The sequence below is a fragment of the Salvelinus sp. IW2-2015 genome, linkage group LG18, assembly GCF_002910315.2.
Source record: "Salvelinus sp. IW2-2015 linkage group LG18, ASM291031v2, whole genome shotgun sequence".
In the NCBI taxonomy this organism is placed as follows: domain Eukaryota; kingdom Metazoa; phylum Chordata; class Actinopteri; order Salmoniformes; family Salmonidae; genus Salvelinus; species Salvelinus sp. IW2-2015.
The window spans coordinates 30110254-30130684 of record NC_036858.1 but is presented as its reverse complement, the minus strand read 5'-3'; the positions used below and the strand labels follow the sequence as shown (position 1 = coordinate 30130684).

The window sequence follows — 20431 nt, the reverse complement described above, 5'->3', positions numbered from 1 at the left end:
TTTTAGTCAATAAGATTTTTTGCAACGTAAGCTTAACTTCTGAACATTCGAGACGTTAGTCCACTTGTCATTCCAATCTCTTTGCATTAGCGTAGCCTCTTCTGTAGCCTGTCAACTATGTGTCTGTCTATCCCTTCGTATCTGCTCCTCTCTGCACAGGACCATACAACTACGGTCCTTCTACACACGGTCGCAGCGTGAGGACCGCTGCTACTCTAGACCTGGTGGTCCCACAGCGCACACACCCACGGGAGGTTCAGGTCTCAGGCACCTCGAAATTGCCGATCTGCGGCCACAAGCAGAGTTCATCTAGCCTATGCTCCCTCCAGTCCCTCGACTTCTTGGCACTGACGGAAACATGGATTACGCGCATGATAACACTCTACCCTACTGCTCTCTCCTCCGTCTGCCCACGTGTTCCGCACCCAACCGAGAGCTTCTGTACAGCCGACGGGTGTGGCCTGGCGATCCTCATCTCTCCAAGTGGAACATTCTCTCTCTCTCCGCCTGACCCATCTCTCTATCGCCTCCTTTGAATTCCATGCTGTCACAGTTACCAGCCCTTTCAAGCTTAACATCCTTATCATTTATCGCCCTCCAGTTCCCTTGAGAGTTCATCAATGAGCTTGACACCCTGATAACTTTCCTGAGGATGGCTCACCTCTCACAGTTCTGGTGACTTTAACCTCCCACGTCTACCTTTGACTCATTCCTCTCTGCCTCCTTCTTTCCACTCCTCTCCTCTTTTGACCTCACCCTCCACCTTCCCCCCCTACTCACAAGGCAGGCCATACGCTTGACCTCATCTTACTAGATGCTGTTCTTCCACTAATCTCATTGCAACTCCCCTCCAAGTCTCTGACCACTACCTTGTATCCTTTTCCCTCTCGCTCTCATCCAACACTTCCCACACTGCCCCTACTCGGATGGTATTGCGCCCTCCCAACCTTCGCTCTCTCTCCCCCGCTACTCTCCTCTTCCATCCTATCACTCTCCCTCTGCTCAAACCTTCTCCAACCTATCTCCTGATTCTGCCTCCTCAACCCTCCTCTCCTCCCTTTCGCATCCTTTGATCTCTATGTCCCCTATCCTCCAGGCCGGCTCGGTCCTCCCCTCCTGCTCCGTGGCTCGACGACTCATTGCGAGCTCACAGAACAGGGCTCCGGGCAGCCGAGCGGAAATGAGGAAAACTCGCCTCCCTGCGGACCTGGCATCCTTTCACTCCCCCTCTCTACATTCTCCTCTTCTGTCTCTGCTGCTAAAGCCAATTTCTACCACTCTAAATTCCAAGCATCTGCCTCTAACCCTAGGAAGCTCTTTGCCACCTTCTCCTCCCTCCTGAATCCTCCTCCCCCTCCTCCCCTCCTCCCCCTCCTCCTCTGCTGATGACTTCGTCAACCATTTTGAAAAGAAGGTCGACGACATCCGATCCTCGTTTGCTAAGTCAACGACACCGCTGGTTCTGCTCACACTGCCTACCCTGTGCTTTGACCTCTTTCTCCCCTCTCTCTCCAGATGAAATCTCGCGTCTTGGACGGCGGCCGCCAACAACCTGCCCGCTTGACCCTATCCCCTCCTCTCTTCTCCAGACCATTTCGGAGACCTTCTCCCTTACCTCACCCTCGCTCATCAACTCATCCTTGACCGCTGGCTAACGTCCCTTCCGTCTTCAAGAGAGCGAGAGTTGCACCCTTCTGAAAAAACCTACACTCATCCCTCCGATGTCAACAACTACAGACCAGTATCCCTTCTTTCTTTCTCTCCAAAACCTTGAACGTGCCGTCCTTGCCAGCTCTCCTGCTATCTCTCTCCGAATGACCTTCTTGATCCAAATCAGTCAGGTTTCAAGACTAGACATTCAACTGAGACTGCTCTTCTCGTGTCACGGAGGCGCTCCGCACTGCTAAAGCTAACTCTCTCTCTCTGCTCTCATCCTTCTAGACCTATCGGCTGCCTTTGATACGTGAACCATCAAGATCCTCCTCTCCACCCTCTCCGAGCGGGCATCTCCGGCGCGGCCCACGCTTGGATTGCGTCCTACCTGACAGGTCGCTCCTACCAGGTGGCGTGGCGAGAAACTGTCTCCGCACCACGTGCTCTCACCACTGTGTCCCCCAGGCTCTGTTCTAGGCCTCTCCTATTCTCGCTATACACCAAGTCACTTGGCTCTGTCATATCCTCACATGGTCTCTCTTATCATTGCTATGCAGACGACACACAATTAATCTTCTCCTTTCCCCCCTCTGATAACCAGTGTAAATCGCATCTCTGCATGTCTGGCAGACATATCAGTGTGGATGACGGATCACCACCTCAAGCTGAACCTCGGCAAGACGGAGCTGCTCTTCCTCCCGGGAAGGACTGCCCGTTCCATGACTCGCCATCACGGTTGACAACTCCATTGTGTCCTCCTCCCAGAGTGCTAAGAACCTTGGCGTGATCCTGGACAACACCCTGTCGTTCTCAACTAACATCAAGGCGGTACCCGTTCCTGTAGGTTCATGCTCTACAACATTCGCAGAGTACGACCCTGCCTCACGCAGGAAGCGCCAGCCTAATCCAGGCACTTGTCATCTCCCGTCTGGATTACTGCAACTCGCTGTGCTGGGCTCCCTGCCTGTGCCATTAACCCCTACAACTCATCCAGAACGCCGCAGCCCGTCTGGTGTCAACTTTCCCAAGTTCTCTCACGTCACCCGCGCTCCTCCCGCTCTCTCCACTGGCTTCCAGTTGAAGCTCGCATCCGTTACAAGACCACTGGTGCTTGCCTACGGAGCTGTGAGGGGACGGCACCTCCGTACCTTCAGCTCTGATCAGCGCCCTACACCCAAACAAGGCACTGCGTTCATCCACCTCTTGCCTGCTCGCCTCCCTACCTCTGAGGAAGTACAGTTCCCGCTCAGCCCAGTCAAAACTGTTCGCTGCTCTGGCACCCCAATGTTGGAACAAAACTCCCTCACGACGCCAGGTCAGCGGAGTCAATCACCACCTTCCGGAGACACCTGAAACCCCACCCTTTAAGGAATACCTAGGATAGGATAAAGTAATCTTTCTAACCCCCCCCACCCCCCCTTAAAAGAGTTAGATGCACATTGTAAAGTGGTTGTTCCACTGGATATCATAAGGTGAATGCACCAATTTGTAAGTCGCTCTGGATAAGAGCGTCTGCTAAATGACTTAAATGTAAATGTAAAAATGGTGTGCACTTGCATTCATGGTTAACTACACAAAAAAATATCTATTAAAAAAAGTGTATCTTGAGAGTGATACCTGAAAAAAAGTTGTTAAAGGATCATTAGAGAATTTTGGTAAGGAGGCCCTTTATCCACTTCACATGAGTCAGATTTTAGATTTGATTGATTAGGATCCCCATTAGCCAACACCAATCGACAGCAGCTAATTATTACTGGTGTCCGACCACATAATAGCAAAAAAGACTGTTTACACACAAAAGATATTTACATCTTACATACATTTAACAAAATTAAGATGTAATGGTTGTGTCACATCTATCATTACACATACAGTCCCATTGGAATAGTATTCATGAATATTACATTTACATTAAGTATTCAGACCCTTGCTCAGTACTTTGTTGAAGCACCTTGTTGCAGCAATTACAGCCTCAAATCTTCTTGGGTTATGACGCTACAAGCTTGGCACACCTGTATTTGGGAGTTGATCCCATTCTTCTCTGCAGATCCTCTCAAGCTCTGTCAGGTTGGATGGGAGTGTCGCTGGACAAATATTTTCAGGCTCTCCAGAGATGTGTCGAACAATTCAAGTCCGGACTCGCTGGCCACTCAAGGACATTCAGAGACTTGTCCCGAAGCCACTCCTGCATTGTCTTGGCTGTGTGCTTAGGGTCGTTATCCTGTTGGAAGATGAACCTTCGACCAAGTCTGGAGGTCCTGAGCACTCTGGAGCAGGTTTTCATCAAGGATCTCTCTATACTTTGCTCCGTTTATCTTTCCCTCGATCCTGACTGTTCTCCCAGTCCCTGCCGCTGAAAAACATCCACACAGTATGATGCTGCCACCACCATGCTTCATTGTAGGGATGGTGCCAGGTTTCCTCCAGATGTGACGCTTGGTATTCAGGCCAAAGAGTTCAATCTTGGTTTCATCAGACCAGAGAATCTTGTTTCTGAGAGTCTTTAGGTGCCTTTTGGCAAACTCCAAGTGGGCTGTCATGTCCCTTTTACTGAGGAGTGGCTTCCGTCTGGCCAATCTACCATAAAGGCCTGATTGGTGGAGTGCTGCAGAGATGCTTGTCCTTCTGGAAGGTTCTCCCATCTCCAGATAGGAACTCTAGAGCTCTGTCAGAGTGACCAACAAGTCCTTCTCTGTCAGTTGCTCAGTTTGGCCAGGCGGCCAGGTCTAGGAAGAGTCTTTGTGGTTCCAAACATCTTCCATTTAAGAATGATGGAGGCCACTGTGTTCTTGGGGAACTTCAATGCTGCAGAAATGTTTTGTTTTGGTACCCTTCCCCCAATCTGTGCCTCAACACAATCCTGTCTCGGCGCTCTACGGACAATTCCTTCGACCTCATAGCTTGGTTTCTGCTTTGACATGGAGTGTCAACTGTTGGACCTTATATTGACAGGTGTGTGCCTTTCCAAATCATGTCCAATCAATTGAATTTACCACAGGTGCACTCCAATCAAGTTGTAGAAACATCAAGGATGATCAATGGAAACAGGATGCACCTGAGCTCAATTTCGAGTCTTATAGCAAAGGGTTTGAATAATTATGTAAATTTCTAAAAACTTGTTTTCGCTTTGTCATTATTGTGTGTAGATCGCTGAGGATTTTTTATTTATTTAATCCATTTTAGAATAAGGCTGTAACATAACAAAATGTGGAAAAATTCAGGGGCTCTGAATACTTTCCCGAAGGCAATGTACATGTCAGTACATACACACAACAAGTAGGTCACTGTAGGAGAGGCGTTGTGCTATGAGCTGTTGCTTTATTCGTTTTTTTAAAACCATGTTTGCTGTTCACTTGCGCTATATAAGATGGAAGGTAGTTCCACGCACTCATGTCTCTGATGTTTCTTATAATTAAAAAATATATAAAAATGTATGTTTCTTATAAAAACAAGAAGTCATGCAGTCAGTCTTTCCTCAACTCTTAGCCAAGAGAGACTGGCATGCGTAGTATTAATATTAGAGCTCTGATTACAATGAAGAGCAAAATGTGCCGCTCTGTTCTGGACCAGCTGCAGCTTAACTAGGTCTTTCTTTGCAGCACTTGAACATGATATAAGATAAAACTAGAGCCTACAGGACTTAGTTTGTGGAGTGTGGTGTCAAAAAATGTTGAGTGATGAACTTGTGGATACCATTTTTATGTCTGTGTCCAGTATGAAGGAAGTTAGAGGTAGTTTCACGAGCCAATGCTTACTAGCATTAGCACAATGACTGGAAGTCTATGGGTATCTAGTAGCATGCTGTTGACCCACTATGCTGTTTATTTTCTACATCTACGTCATATCGCTGAGTCAACCATTAAATAAACTTCACCAGAGGAACACTAGACCGCTTCTAAAATGTGTAAATATCCATCAAAAACGTAAAATATACATTTTTGATGGATTTAGATTAAAAGTAAACAAACTTTTCGCCGTGTAGACTTTCATAATCCAATCCAAGACGTATCGTAAAAGTTCAATCCAGTCCAACTCACAGACCATTTCCTTTCGCTCCGTCTTAAAAAGTGTCTGTGTGCAAAACCAGGCTTGAGTGAAAGTATGAGGCTTGGAGGTCATGTCATTGTTATGTTATGCACTGGGCCAGTATGTTTGTGTGAGAATAAATGATTATGCTGTGTGTGCGCTTGTGTGAATGAGAGAGAAAAATATTCTGATATCTGCGAGCCCACTATGTAAGAAAAGTGTGTGTGTACTGCTGTAGTCATGGCCCACGCTGACCCTGGTGTGTATATACATTAGTTAGGTTGAACAAAGTGATGAATGGAGTACTGGGCTGACACACTCAGAACACTCAAAATGTGTGCGTATCTACACAGAGTGTACAAAACATTAGGAACACCTGCTCTTCCCATGTCATAGACTGTCCAGGTGGATCCAGYTGAAAGCTATGATCCCTTATTGATGTCAAATCCACTTCAATCCGTGTAGATTAAGGGGAGGACACAGGTTAAAGAAGGATTTTAAGCCTTGAGACAATTGAGACATGGATTGTGTATGTGTGCCATTCAGAGGGTGAATGGGCAAGACAAAAGATTTAAGTGCCTTTGAACGGGGTACCGTAGTGGGTGTCAGGGCTCACCGGTTTGAGTGTGTCAAGAACTGCAACGCTGCTGGGTTTTTCCACGCTCAACAGTTTCCCGTGTGTATCAAGAATGGTCCACCACCCAAAGGACATCCAGTTACGTTGACAAAACTGTGAGAAGCATTGGAGTCAACATGGGCCAGCATCACTCCGAGAACTCTTTCGACACCTTGTAGAGTCCATCCTCGGGCGAATTGAGGCTGTTCTGAGGGCAAAAGGGGGTGCAGCTCAAAACTACGAAGGTGTTCCTAATGTTTTGTACGCTGACGTGTCGGTACAACACCTTCAGAAAGTTTTTACACCTTCAACTTTTTCAACATTTCGTTGCGTTACAGCCTGAATATAAAACTGATTAAATTGAGATTGTGTCACAGGCCTACACACAATACCCCATAATGTCAAAGTGGAATGATGTTTTTAGACATTTTTATAAATTCATGATAAATGAAAAGCTGAACTGTCTTGAATCAATTAGTATTCGACCCCTTTGTTATGGCAAGCCTAAATAAGTTCAGGAGTAGAAATGTGCTTAACAAATCACGTAATAAGTTGCATGGACTCACTCTGTGCAATAATAGTGTTTAACATAATTTGTTTATGAGTACCTCATCTCTATACCCCACACATACAGATAATTGTATGGTCCTACAGTCGAGCAGTGAATTTCAGACACAGATTCAACCACAAACACCAGGGAGGTTTTCCAATGCCTTGCAAAGAAGGGCACCTATTGGTAGAAGGGTAAAAAAAAAAAGCAGACATTGAATATCCCTTTTAAGTACAGTATTAATTACACTTTGGATAGTTTATCAATACACCCAGTCACTACAAAGATACAGGCGTCCTTCCTAACTCAGTTGCCGGAGAGGAAGGAAACTGCTCAGGGATTTCACCATGAGGCCAATGGTAACTTTAAAGCAGTTACAGAGTTTAATGGCTGTGATAGGAGAAAACTGAGGATTGTAGTTACAACATTGTAATTACTCCGTAATGCTAATGTAAAGGATAGAGTAAAAAGAAGGAAGCTTGTACAGAATACAAATATTCCAAAACATGCATCCTGATTGAAATAAAGCACGAAAGTAAAACTACAAAAAATTGGCACAGAAATTAACTTATTAATGTCCCGAATTCAAGGCATTATGTTTGGGGCAAAACCAACACGGTACCACTCCTCGTATTTTCAAGTGTGGTGGTGGCTGCATCATGTTATAGGTATGCTTGTCATAGGCAAGGACTAGGGTCTTTTTCATGATAAAAATAAACGTTACAGAGCTAAGCACAGGCTTATACTGAGGTCTATAAAGCACCAAAGGCTAGAGACACTAAGAAAGTCTGCAGGTCCAGACAACCTGGACCCCTACCTCTTAAAGATAGCAGCTGGTATTATTACTGAACCTGTGGCTCACATTTTCAACTTGAGTCTCTTGACCAATTCAATAGCCAGCATTTGGAAATCAGCTGATGTCCTCCCACTGCTAAAAGGTGGAGATCCCCCCCCCCCCCCCCCCCATGCTAATAACCATCGTCCTCTCTCTAAACTCCCCATCCTGGCCAAAGTCTATGAATCCCTAGTGAACTCAGTTAAAAAACATATTATTTGAAATGAACATACTGAGCGGGGTTCAGTCTGGCTTTAGATCGGGGCACAGCACCACAACTGCAGCTATGGCAGTGGCAAATTACATCATTAATGCACTTGATAAAAAGCCACATTGCGCTGCTCTGTTTGTGGATTTATCAAAGGCCTTTGATTCAGTTGACCATGAATTGTTGCTAGCTAGACTCCGAAACATTGGTCTCAGTGAAGGGGCAGTAAATTGGTTTAGGAACTATCTTTCTGACAGAACACAATGTGTATATACTGACAATCACAAGTCTAGCTTTCTTGAGATTAATAGAGGTGTGCCCCAGGGTTCCATTGTAGCTCCTGTGTTGTTCTCAATTTTTATTAATGATTTGGAAAATGGGATGCAACCAGCAAAGTTCCATCTATATGCAGATGATACAGTCATATATTAATGTGCTCCTTCTCTGGTTCAGGCTGTTAAAGAGCTCCAGACTGATTATCAGTCACTGCAGGCCTCCCTTTATGGTCTCAAACTGGTCTTGAATGTACAAAAAACTAAATTCATGACCTTTACCAGAGCTAAAACATTAGCATTGTCACATCTGGTGGCTTATCCAATGAAAAAGTGTCATCCTACAAATACCTATGTATTGTTGCGCTTTATTACAAATGCCAAGTCACTCACCCACCATTGCACCAAATGGTAGGTTGGACCTCACTTTATATGCGCAGAAAGATACATTTGCATGTGTTCATCTACAAAGCCCTTTTGGGTAAACTCCTTCCTGTCTTACCTCTGTACTCTGGTCTCCTTCACCACCAGCAGTTACCATACCCGGTCTCTTAGGTGGTTGATACTTAAAGTCCCCAGGACATTCACAGTATTAGGCAAGACTGCCTTCTCTTCTTGTGCACCAGACACATGGAATAATCTACAATCCATGCTTCAACTAGATATGTTAGTGCCACTGAATTAATTTAAAATATTGATGCGAGACTGTTACAGAGGAGTGTAAATGCTTTTTTTTAGGCTGGATCATGTTGTCGTATGTTTTAATTATGAAATGTATTGATTGTTGCTGCCTTCTTGGCCAGGTCTCCCTTGAAGAAGAGACTCTGGGTCTCAATGGGCTTTCCCTGGTTAAAATAAATAAATAATTAAAACAGGCAAAACCCTAGACGAAAACCTGGTTCAGTCTGCTTTTAACAGACACTCAGAGATAAATTCACCTTTCCGCAGGACAACAACCTAAAATACAATGCCAAATATACACTGGAGTTGCTTACAAAGACAACATTGAATGTGAGTGGCCTAGTTACAGGTTTGACTTATATCTACTTGAAAATCTATGTCAAGACTTGAAAATGGCTGTCTAGCAATGATCAACAACCAACTTGACAGAGCTTGAATCATTTTTTAAATAACAATGTGCAATATTGTACAATCCAGATGTGCAAAACTCTTAAGAGACTTACCCAGAAAGACTCACAGCTGTAATCGCTGCCAAAGATGGTTCTAACATGTATTGACTCAGGGGTGTAAATACTTCGGTAAATTACATTTCAGTATTTAATTTTGAATACAATTGCAATATTTAAAAAATATGTGTTCACTTTGTCATTATGGGGTAATTGTGTGTAGATTGGTGAGAAAAAAAATCTATTTAATCCATTTTGAATTCAGACTTTAACAACAAAATATGGAATCGGTTAAGGGGTATGAATACTTTCTGAAGGCACTGTGTGTCCATACTTCAGTTTCTTGAGTTCTAGTACCATTGCAACACACAAACAGCTGAATTTTACATCATGCTCCCCCGTCATTACCCAAACTGTGAAAAACAAACCCCCAGACAGTATGTGTTTCTGTCTGTCTGGGGGGGGGGGGGGGGGCACATCCCTTTCCAGAAATCCTCTAATAACATAAATACATGAGATTCAGCAGTAGGATCATGTCCAGATCTGTGGGTGCTAATGACTTTAGTGTGTGTCAGGGATTTTTCTGCCATTGAAATCCTTGGGGCGGGCCGCCAAAGCAAGTCCAAACACTGTAAAAACATTTATCATTTTTCCCCCGTTCGGGATGGAAAAATGCTTTCAGTGTAAACTTAAAACGACTAAAACCAGATATAAAGTATGTCGAAAAGATAATGGACCTACATATTTTGTTTTAGACAATAACCTTTGTGAACTATCATTCACCAAAATAGTCAGGGAGAATTGATCATTCCAAAAACAATGAATTTAGCTGTATAGATTAGCATTATTGCTTGAACACAGCATTAGCCATGGCAAAACGCAAAGAATTGCAGGAAATTGGCTTTAAAAATGCTAAAATGTACCTATACCACAAAGATGCGTTTTTATTTTTTTTTATTTAAAAAAATCACACACAAAAAAATCACTTGCCGACCACAGCCATTGCCACGCCCCCTGGCACACCCACCACCTAAGCCTCTTTTTAATCCAGAAAAAAACCCTGTGTGTGTTTAACTGAGATCATTTAAGGTGGATTCAGTTGTGTGAATAACCCATCTGAGAGGTACAAAGAGTGCTGGCCATGGAATCAGTGGGGTTGGATCTCAGAGAGAGAGAGAGCGCGCGCCTAAATCCAAAATGTGCTGCTGCTGTTTTTACTGGCTTGGTTGGAGCAGAGGAGCGGGGAGGGATTTACGAGTCTGGATGGATCAAACAGGCTGCCGCCAAGAGGCGCATGTGGAGAAAAGTCCCCCCTAACCCCCCACCCCCTCTATTCTCCTCCTTCCCCCTCCCCCCTCTTCTCTCCCACTTTCTCTGCCTCAGAGATGGCTTGGTTACATAGTGATGGGAATGTCTGCAGGAACTGCCCAATACATTTCTAGTTCCTACTTAGTGGATGATGCCAGTAAAAGTGAAAAAGGAGGATCGTTAACCTTCTCCACCCCCCGCCCACAGGTGCCCGCTGCTCTTAAAATGTCTTCTACCATTCAGAGTAGAGAAATCTGTAATTTTTTTGTCATGAGTTCTGTCGTTTGAGGAATTTGCTCCCGCTCTCACTCCTACGCCTTGGCCCTCTGTGAGGAAAAATAGGGAACGGGAAAGCCAGAGACAGAGTGAGGTAGAAAATAGGGAGGTAGAGAAGGACAGAGGGATGGGGCAGAGTTGGGCGGAGGCTGCCGTGTGTTTGTTATGTAAGGGTCCAGCGGGCCAGGCCTGGGCCAGGCTGAATGCAGGCTTGTTTTAAAAAGCCGTAAACGTTTCCACTCCCGGGACATGTGTTGAGCACATGAACCAAAAAAAACACACAACATCCCCTCACTCCCTTAACTGGGTCACAGGCACAATCCCCCATCTGTCAGAGGCTCGCCTTTGGTTTCGCATTCTTCCATTGTGGAGACCCCCCCATCCCACAAACAAACACACACACACCCATCTTACACAATGCTTCCCTAAAACACCCTTGCCACAGACCAATCAACACTTCCGTGAACAATTAGTTAAAATGGAGGACGGTGGGACAGGCCTTGCCAACAGACGTCAGTAGGTAGTTCTAAATTCATACTTACATTCTTTCGAAAATGGAGAGGTCACCACTAAGTGATAGAAGTTAACTCTCCAGATCAGAGAGACAAGCCAGATGGTGTTTTATGGCACAACATTTACCAGGTGATAGAAATCACCCCCAGAAAAAGGCTTGGTCAAAAGTTTGTGGATGTTTTTCTGAACTAAACCTCATTTTACTGATATATTTACTCCAGGGGTTTCTTATGTCCCTCCCTCCACCCATATCAAACCAACCCAAATATGTAGGTAACTCTACAACCTGGACTCAAATCAATCAAATAAGCACTTTTCCATTGTCTTGCCTAATAAAGGCAGTGGGTGGCAGTGCAACACGTCAGTTGTGTGTCTGGTAACCTTACCTCCGACAGGAGCAGCCAGCACGTCCGCACGCGGCCCCCAGCACGTCCGCACGCGGCCCCCAGCACGTCCGCACGCGGCCCTCGGGTCACTCAAGAAAGAGGATGGCGGGAGGAAGGAGAGAAGACACAGAACAATCAGGTTTCACTGTTCCTTGACTTGAGGCATAATAGCTGCTTTATTCACAGATAGGCATAACGATACTGTCAATACTGTTAATACATGAAACTGTCAATACATACAGTAACAATACTGTCAATACATACAGTAACAATACTGTCAATACATACAGTAACAATATTGTCAAGTCACAATAGTCAGTTGTCTGTACCAAGGTAAACTTTAGCACTGAACATTGTGCACTATTGTTATATGGATAAACACATCCATAATGGTTACTTTTTGATCAATAAATGGATCACCAGTTCTCAGATAACAGGGTGAACAAGAGGGTGAAGAATCCAAGGATAGACCCGCTATTCAGGCGGTCACATGGGATGCCATCAGGCATACACAGTCCCATACTCTGCATGGTGTGTGTGTGTGCGCGCGTGTGTGTAATATGTCTGTGAGTCACCATAGAGAAGAGACTTTTGTAAATATTTATTAATGTAAGTGAGTGTATATCCAAGAGACACTAGAGCTGCTTGTGTGGTCGTGTGAGCGTGTGTGTGAGCGTGTGTGTGAGCGTGTGTGCTCGTCAAACGTGTGACCACAGCACTGTAAAAGCCGAAAAGCGTGTGTGTGAAAACAATGGGAACAGTGTTCGAGGTTGACGTCACATTTTCATCACTAGGATTCGGATATTAACAACACACACACGCGCACACACCATTGGAAGAGGAGAGTGTGGTGGGGAGAGTGTAGATTTAGTGAGAACAGATTTGTCCAGGGATGAGCCTCAGCCCAACCCAACCTGGCTGTGCCAACACGGAGGCTTCCTTTAAGAACCTAAACCCTCAGATCTCAGGCCAAACAATGCACTCCCTAGGAGTACTAGCCATATATGAAGACACTGGTATGGTGCTGGAGATGATGAAAATGAGGTTAAAACAAGCTGTGTTAGTTTAGGGCTCCTCTCCCTCTGTAACCAATGTTGAATACACTGCGAGAGCAGGCAGCCATCTTGAGGGTCAGCAGTCTTATGCTGACTCATACTAGCATATGGAAACTACAATGACCACAAAGCCTAAACAGTTGGACGGTAACAACTGACTCGGGCTAGAATTCAATCGTTGTGCATATTGTGCACTTACACATTGACATCCATGGAATTTTCTTAATTGGATATTGATGCAAAGTCACATTTGTCCTAAATCCCAACTATGTGGAGAACTATTGGGGTGTCTACTTTTTGTGCACTTAGAAGAGTTGTTTGAAAAGTATTTTTCCTATTTTACAATGCCCAAACTGCATTCACTTGTTAGCCTAGGTGATGGATACTTCAAATGAGCTCTGTTTTGGACTACCCTTTCAACTGTTTCTACCAGGGGCAAGAGACTAACTATGGCTGGGTGATATGGCCTAAAAATAAATTACATTGATTTTTTCAATTTGTGTGAGATTCACGAGATATATACAGTATCAGCCAAAAGTTTGGACACACCTACTCATTCCAGGGTTTTTCTTTATTTTTACTATTATCTATATTTTAGAAAAATTGTGAAGACATCAATCAAAACTATGAAATAACACATATGGAATTATGTAGTAACCAAAAAAGTGTTAAACAAATCAAAATATATATTTCATATTTGAGATTCTTCAACGTAGCCACCCTTTGCATTGATGACAGCTTTACACACTCTGGCATTCTCTCAACCAGCTTCATGAGGTAGTCACCTGGAGTGCATTTCAATTAACAAGTGTGCTTTGTTAAAAGTTCATTTGTGGAATATCTTTCCTTCTTAATGTGTTTGAGCCAAATCAGTTATGTTGTGACAAGGTAGGGGTGGTATACAGAAGATGCGTGAATTATGCCTTCATGGTCGAATTGCTGCAAAGAAACCACTACGAAAGGACACCAATAAGAAGAAGAGACCTGCTTGGGCCAAGAAACACACACAATGGACATTAGACTGGTGGAAATCTGTCCTTTGGTCTGATGAGTCCAAAAATTTGAGATGTTTGGTTCCAACCACCATGTCCTTGTGAGACGCACAGTAGGTGAACAGATTATCTCCGCATGTGTGGTTCCCACCCTGAAGCATGGAGGACGAGGTGTGATGGTGCGTTGCTGGTGACACTGTCAGTGACTTATTTACAATTCAAGGCACACTTAACCTGCATGGTTACCACAGCATTCTGCAGCGGTACGCAATCTCATCTGGTTTGAGCTTTGTGGGATTGTCAACCAGTGTGTCTGTAGTGACGCCTCAAGCACTGAGATGCCTTAGACCGTGGCGGCACTCGGGAGATCATCAGACCTTAACTCAATTGAGATGGTTTCGGCTTAGTAGAACATTTGTTTTTCAACAGGACAATGACCCAAAACACATCCAGGCTGTGCAAGTGCTATTTCACCAAGAAGGAGAGTGATGGAGTGCTGCATCAGATGACCTGGCCTCCACAATCACCCGACCTCAACCCAAATGAGATTTTTATTTTTTTATTTCACCTTTATTTAACCAGGTAGGCCAGTTGAGAACAAGTTCTCATTTACAACTGTGACCTGGCCAAGATAAAGCAAAGCAGTGCGACACAAACAACACAGAGTTAAACATGGAATAAACAAACATACAGTCAATAACACAATAGAGAAAAAGTCTATATACAGTGTGTGCAAATTAGGTAAGATAAGGGAGGTAGGCAATAAATAGGCCATAGTGGCGAAATAATGACAATTTAGCAATTAAACACGAGTGATAGATGTGCAAAAGGTGAATGTGCAAGTAGAGATACTGGGGTGTAAAAGAGCAAAAATAATAAAAGTATGGGGATGAGGAAGTTGGATGGGCTATTTACAGATGGGCTATGTACAGGTGCAGTGATCGGTGAGCTGCCCTGAGCATGCATTTAGTTTTACTTGCATTTAAGAGCAGTTGGATGTCAAGGAAGGAGAGTTGTATGGCATTGAAGCTGGTCTGGAGGTTAGTTAACACAGTGTCCAAAGAAGGGCCCGAAGTATACAGAATGGTGTCGTCTGCGTATAGGTGAATCAGAGAATCATCAGCAGCAAGAACGACATCATTGATGTATACAGAGAAAAGAGTCGGCCCGAGAATTGAACCCTGTGGCACCCCCATAGACACTGCCAGAGGTCCGGACAACAGGCCCTCCGATTTGACACACTGAACTCTGTCAGAGAAGTAGTTGGTGAACCAGGCGAGGCAGTCATTTGAGAAACCAAGGCTGATGAGTCTGCCGATAGGAATGTGGTGATTGACAGTCGAAAGCCTTGGCCAAGTCGATGAATACAGCTGCACAGTATTGTCTCTTATCGATGGCGGTTATGATGGTTTGGGATGAGTTGGACCGCAGAGTGAAGGAAAAGCAGCCAACAAGTGCTCAGCATATGTGGGAACTCCTTCAAGACTGTTGGAAAAGCATTGCTCATGAAGCTGGTTGAGAGAATGCCAAGAGTGTGCAAAGCTGTCATCAAGGCAAAGGGTGGCTACTTTGAAGAATCTAAAATKTAAAATATATATTGATTTGTTTAACACTTTTTTGGTTACTACATGATTCCATATGTGTTATTTCATAGTTTGGATGTCTTCACTATTTTTATACAATGTAGAAAATAGTAAAAATAAAGAAAACCCCATGAATGAGTAGCTGTGTCCAAACCTTTGACTGGTACTGTACATGACCACAAGTATGTGGACACCTGCTCGTCGAACAGCTCATTAAAATCATGGGCATTAATATGGAGTTGGTCCCCCTTTGCTGCTATAACAGCTTCCACTCTTGTGGGGGGCTTAGCAATCAGCCACAAGAGCATTAGTGAGGTCGGGCACTGATTATGGGCGATTAGGTCTGGCTCGCAGTCTGCATTACAATTCATTCCAAAGGTGTTCGATGAGTTTCTTCCACACCGATCTCGACAAACCATTTCTGTATGGACCTCGCATTGTGCATTGTCATGCTGAAACAGGAAAGAACCTTCCAAACCTTCCAAACTATTGTCACAAAGTAGGAAGCACAGAATCATCAAGAACGTTGTTGTATGCTGTAGCGTTCCCTCACTGGAACTAAGGGGCCTAGCCCGAACCATGAAAAACAGCCCCAGACCATTATTCCTCCTCCACCAAACTTTACAGTTGACACTATGCATTCAGGCAGGCAGTTTTTTACTAGCATCTGCCAAAACCAGATTCGTCCTTCAGACTGCCACATGGTGGAAGCGTGATTCATCACTTCAGAGAACGCGTTTCCACTGCTCCAGAGTCCACTGTCAGCAAGTTTTACACCTCTCCAGCTGACGCTTGGCAATGCACATGGTGATTTTAGGATTGTGTGCAGCTGCACGGCTGCTCCCGACGAACAGTTCTTGTGCTAACGTTTCTTCAAGAGGCAGTTTGGAACTCGGAAGTGAGTGTTACAACCAAGGACAAATAATTTTTATGCGCTGTGCGCAAAGTGCTGCAGACTCGGCGGTCCCGTTCTGTGAGCTTGTGTGGCCTACCACTTCACGGATGAGCCGTTGATGCGCCTAGACGTTTCCACTTCACAATAACAACGGTTGTTACAGTTGACCGGGGAAGCTCTAGCAGGCCAGACATTTGACGAACTGACTTGTTGGAAAGGTGGCATCCTATGAAGATGCCACGTTGAAAGTCACTGAGCTCTTCAGTAAGGCCAGTCTACTTCCTATGTTTGTCTATGGAGATTGCATGGCTGAGTGCTCAATTGTATACACCAGTCAGCAACGCGTGTGGATGAAATAGCTGAAACCACTAATTTGAAGGGGTGTCCACATACTTTTGGGTATATACACTGCATTCTGAAAATATTTAAACCCCTTGACTTTTTCCATATTTTGCTACGTTACAGCCTTATTCAAAAATGGATATAAAAAAATACTCTGCAATCAACACATAATACCCACATAATACCCTATAATGACAATGCAAAAACAGGCCCTGGTTTGGGACAGGAAAGTATGTGGTAAGGGGTGGAAGTCAGCTCCATTCAAATGGAAGCCTGTGTGGGGTGTGGAAGGAATCCAGCCAAGGAGGGGATGGGCAGAAGAAAAGGGAGAGTCTTCAATATCAGGAGTGGATGTAATTTGTGTCAGTGTGTGTGTGTGTGTGTGTGTGTGTGTGTGTGTGTGTGTGTGTGTATATATATATATATATAGTGGCTTCAGAAAGTATTCAGACCCCTTGACTTTTTCCATATTTTGTTACATTATAGCCTTATTGTAAAATGGATTAAATAAAACATTAAAATCCTCAGCAATCTACACACAATACCCCATAAAAACAGAAATACAGTTTTAGTCGGAAGTTTACATACACTTAGGTTGGAGTCATTAAAACTCGTTTTTCAACCACTCCACAAATTTCTTGTTAACAAACTATAGTTTTGGCAAATCGGTTAGAACATCTACTTTGCGCATGACACAAGTAATTTTTCCAACAATTGTTTACAGACAGATTATTTCACTTATAATTCACCGTATCACAATTCCAGTGGGTCAGAAGGTTACATACACTAAGTTGACTGTGCCTTTAAACAGCTTGGAAAATTCCAGAAAATTATGTCATGGCTTTTTGAAGCATCTGATAGGCTGATTGACATCATTTGAGTCAATTGGAGGTGTACCTGTGGATGTATTTCAAGGCCTACCTTCAAACTCAGTGTCTCTTTGCTTGACATCATGGGAAAAAGAGAAGAAATCAGCCAAGACCTCAAAAAAATAACTGTAGACCTCCACAGGTCTGGTTCATCCTTGGGAGCAATTTCCAAACACCTGAATGTACCACGTTCAATTGTACAAACAACAGTATGCAAGTATAAACACCATGGGACCACACAGCCGTCATACCGCTCAGGAAGGAGACACATTCTGTCTCATAGAGATGAACGTACTTTGGTGCGAAAAGTGTAAATCAATCCCAGAACAACAGCAAAGGACCTTGTGAAGATGCAAGAGGAAACAGGTACAAAATGATCTATATCCACAGTAAAACGAGTCCTATATTGACATAACCTGAAAGGCCGCTCAGCAAGGAAGAAGCCACTGCTCCAAAACCGCCATACAAAAAGCCAGAATACGGTTTGCAACTACACATCGGGACAAAGATTGTACTTTTTAGAGAAATGTCCTCTAGTCTGATGAAACAAAAATCGAACTGTTTGGCCATAATGACCATCGTTATGTTTGTAGGAAAAAGGAGGAGGCTTGCAAGCCGAAGAACACCATCCCAACTGTGAAGCACGGGGGTGGCAGCATCATGTTGTGGGGGTGCTTTGCTGCAGGAGGGACTGGTGCACTTCAGAAAATAGATGGCATCATGAGGTTTGAAAATGATGTGGATATATTGAAGCAACATCTCATCAGTCAGGAAGACATCAGTCAGGAAGTTAAAGCTTGGTCGCAAATGGGTCTTCCAAATGAACAATGACCTCAAGCAAACTTCCAAAATTGTGGCAAAATGGATTAAGGACAACAAAGTGGCCATTGGAGTGGCCATCCCAAAGCCCTGACCTCAACCCTATAGACAATTTGTGGGCAGAACTGAAAAAGCGTGTGTGAGCAAGGAGGCCTGCAAACCTAACTCAGGTACACCAGCTCTGTCTAAATGAATGGGCCAAAATTCACCCAACTTATTGTGGGAAGCTTGTGAAAGGCTACCCGAAACGTTTGACCCAAGTTAAACAATTTAAAGGCAATGCTACCAAATACTAATTGAGTGTTTGTAAACTTTTGACCCACTAGGAATGTAATGAAAGAAATAAAAGCTGAAATAAATCATTCTCTCTACTATTATTCTGACATTTCACATTCTTAAAATAAAGTGGTGATCCTAACTGACCTAAGACAGGGAATTTTGAAAAGGAATTGTCAGCAATTGTGAAAAACTGAGTTGAAATGTATTTGGCTAAGGTGTATGTAAACTTCCGAATTCAACTGTACAATTAGTATTCAGACCCTTTGCTACGAAACTCGAAATTGAGCTCAGGTGCATCCTGTTTCCATTGATCATCCTTGAGTTATTTGTACATGTGCCTTTTACCTGTGGTAAATTCAATTGATTGGACATGATTCCGAAAGGCAGACAGCTGTCTATATAGAGGTCCCACTGTTGATAGTGCTTGTCAGAGCAACAACCAAGCCATGAGGTCAGGTCGAAGAAATTGTCCGTAGAGCTTCGAGATAGGATTGTGTCAAGGCACAGGTCTGGGGAAGGGTACCAAAAATGTTCTGCAGCATTGAAGGTCCCCAAGAACACAGTGACCGCCATCATTCTTAAATGGAAGATGTTTGGAACCACCAAGACTCTTATTTGAACTTGCTGCGCGGCCAAACTGAGCATTTGGGGGAAGGGCCTTGGTCAGGGTGGTGACCAAGAACCTGATGGTCACTCTGACAGAGCTCTAGAGTTCCTCCTTGGAGATGGGAGAACCTTCCAGAAGGACAACCATCTCTGCAGCACTCCACCAATCAGGCCTTATGGTAAAGTGGTCAGACAGAAGCCACTTCTCAGTAAAAGGCACATGACAGCCTGCTTGGATAATGTCAAAAGGCACCTAAAGACTCTCAGACCATGAGAAACAAGATTCTCTGGTCTGATGAAACCAAGATTTAACTCTTTGGCCGTAATGCCAAGCGTCACGTCTGGAGGGAACCTGGCACCATCCCTACGGTGAAGCATGGTGGTGGCAGCATCATGCTGTGGGGATGTTTTTCAGCAGCAGGGACTGGGAGTCTAGTCAGGATCCAGGGAAAATTTAATGGAGCAAAGTACAGTGAGATCCTTAATGAAAAACTGCTCCAGAGAACTCAGGACCTCAGACTGGTGCGAAGGTTCACTTGCCAACAGGGCAATAACCCTAAGCACATAGCCAAGACAACAAATCAAAATTAGCAAAAAAAAATCTAAAAACCTGTTTTTGCTTTGAAAAAAACTAACATTTAATCAATTTTATAATAAGGCTGTAGCGAAAAAAAATGTGGTAAAAGTCAAGGGGTCTGAATACTTTCCAAAGGCACTGTATGTGTCCATAAGTGTGAGTGAGTGAGAAATTACCTGGAGGCGAGCCACAGTCGTGGTTGGAGGACTTTGCTGATGTCACTTCCTGCTGCCTGGGGTCTGTGTGTGGCCGTCTGGTAGGAACGCAGCAGGTACAGCATATAGACAATACACACACACACACACAAAATGTAATTTCAACTGGTTTAGTAAAATAACTGTGTGTGTGTATCTGAATTACTGAGGAGTGAACTGCTATGAGTTTGACTAGGCAAACAATCGCTGAGGTTCGTAGACAAACAAAGTAAAGTAGTTTACGTTGGCTGATGATGAACAGTCTGAAAAAAGTTGTGCGGTTACCAAGTGGCTGTTTGGGACCAAGAAAGATATAAACACAATGATGTGAGAATATGCTTTCTACGTGTATTATAAAATGGCCTAATGATAATATTATTCAGCGGAGATATTGCAGATGCTATAATGGAGGCCAGATATTCTGAGGCAAGGTCAGATGCAGTGTATTCT

At 44.0% G+C, this 20431-nt stretch overlaps 1 long non-coding RNA gene across 1 annotated transcript in view; it reads right to left on the bottom strand.

Annotated features, from left to right (window-relative positions):
• Positions 1-13451, bottom strand: part of LOC111977704 (uncharacterized) — a 38428-nt gene extending 24977 nt beyond the window's left edge. The window contains exon 1 of the long non-coding RNA XR_002879073.2: positions 11771-13451. This is a non-coding gene — a long non-coding RNA (uncharacterized lncRNA). The remainder of the gene's footprint in view (positions 1-11770) is intronic.
• Between the last annotated feature and the right edge of the window lie 6980 nt (positions 13452-20431).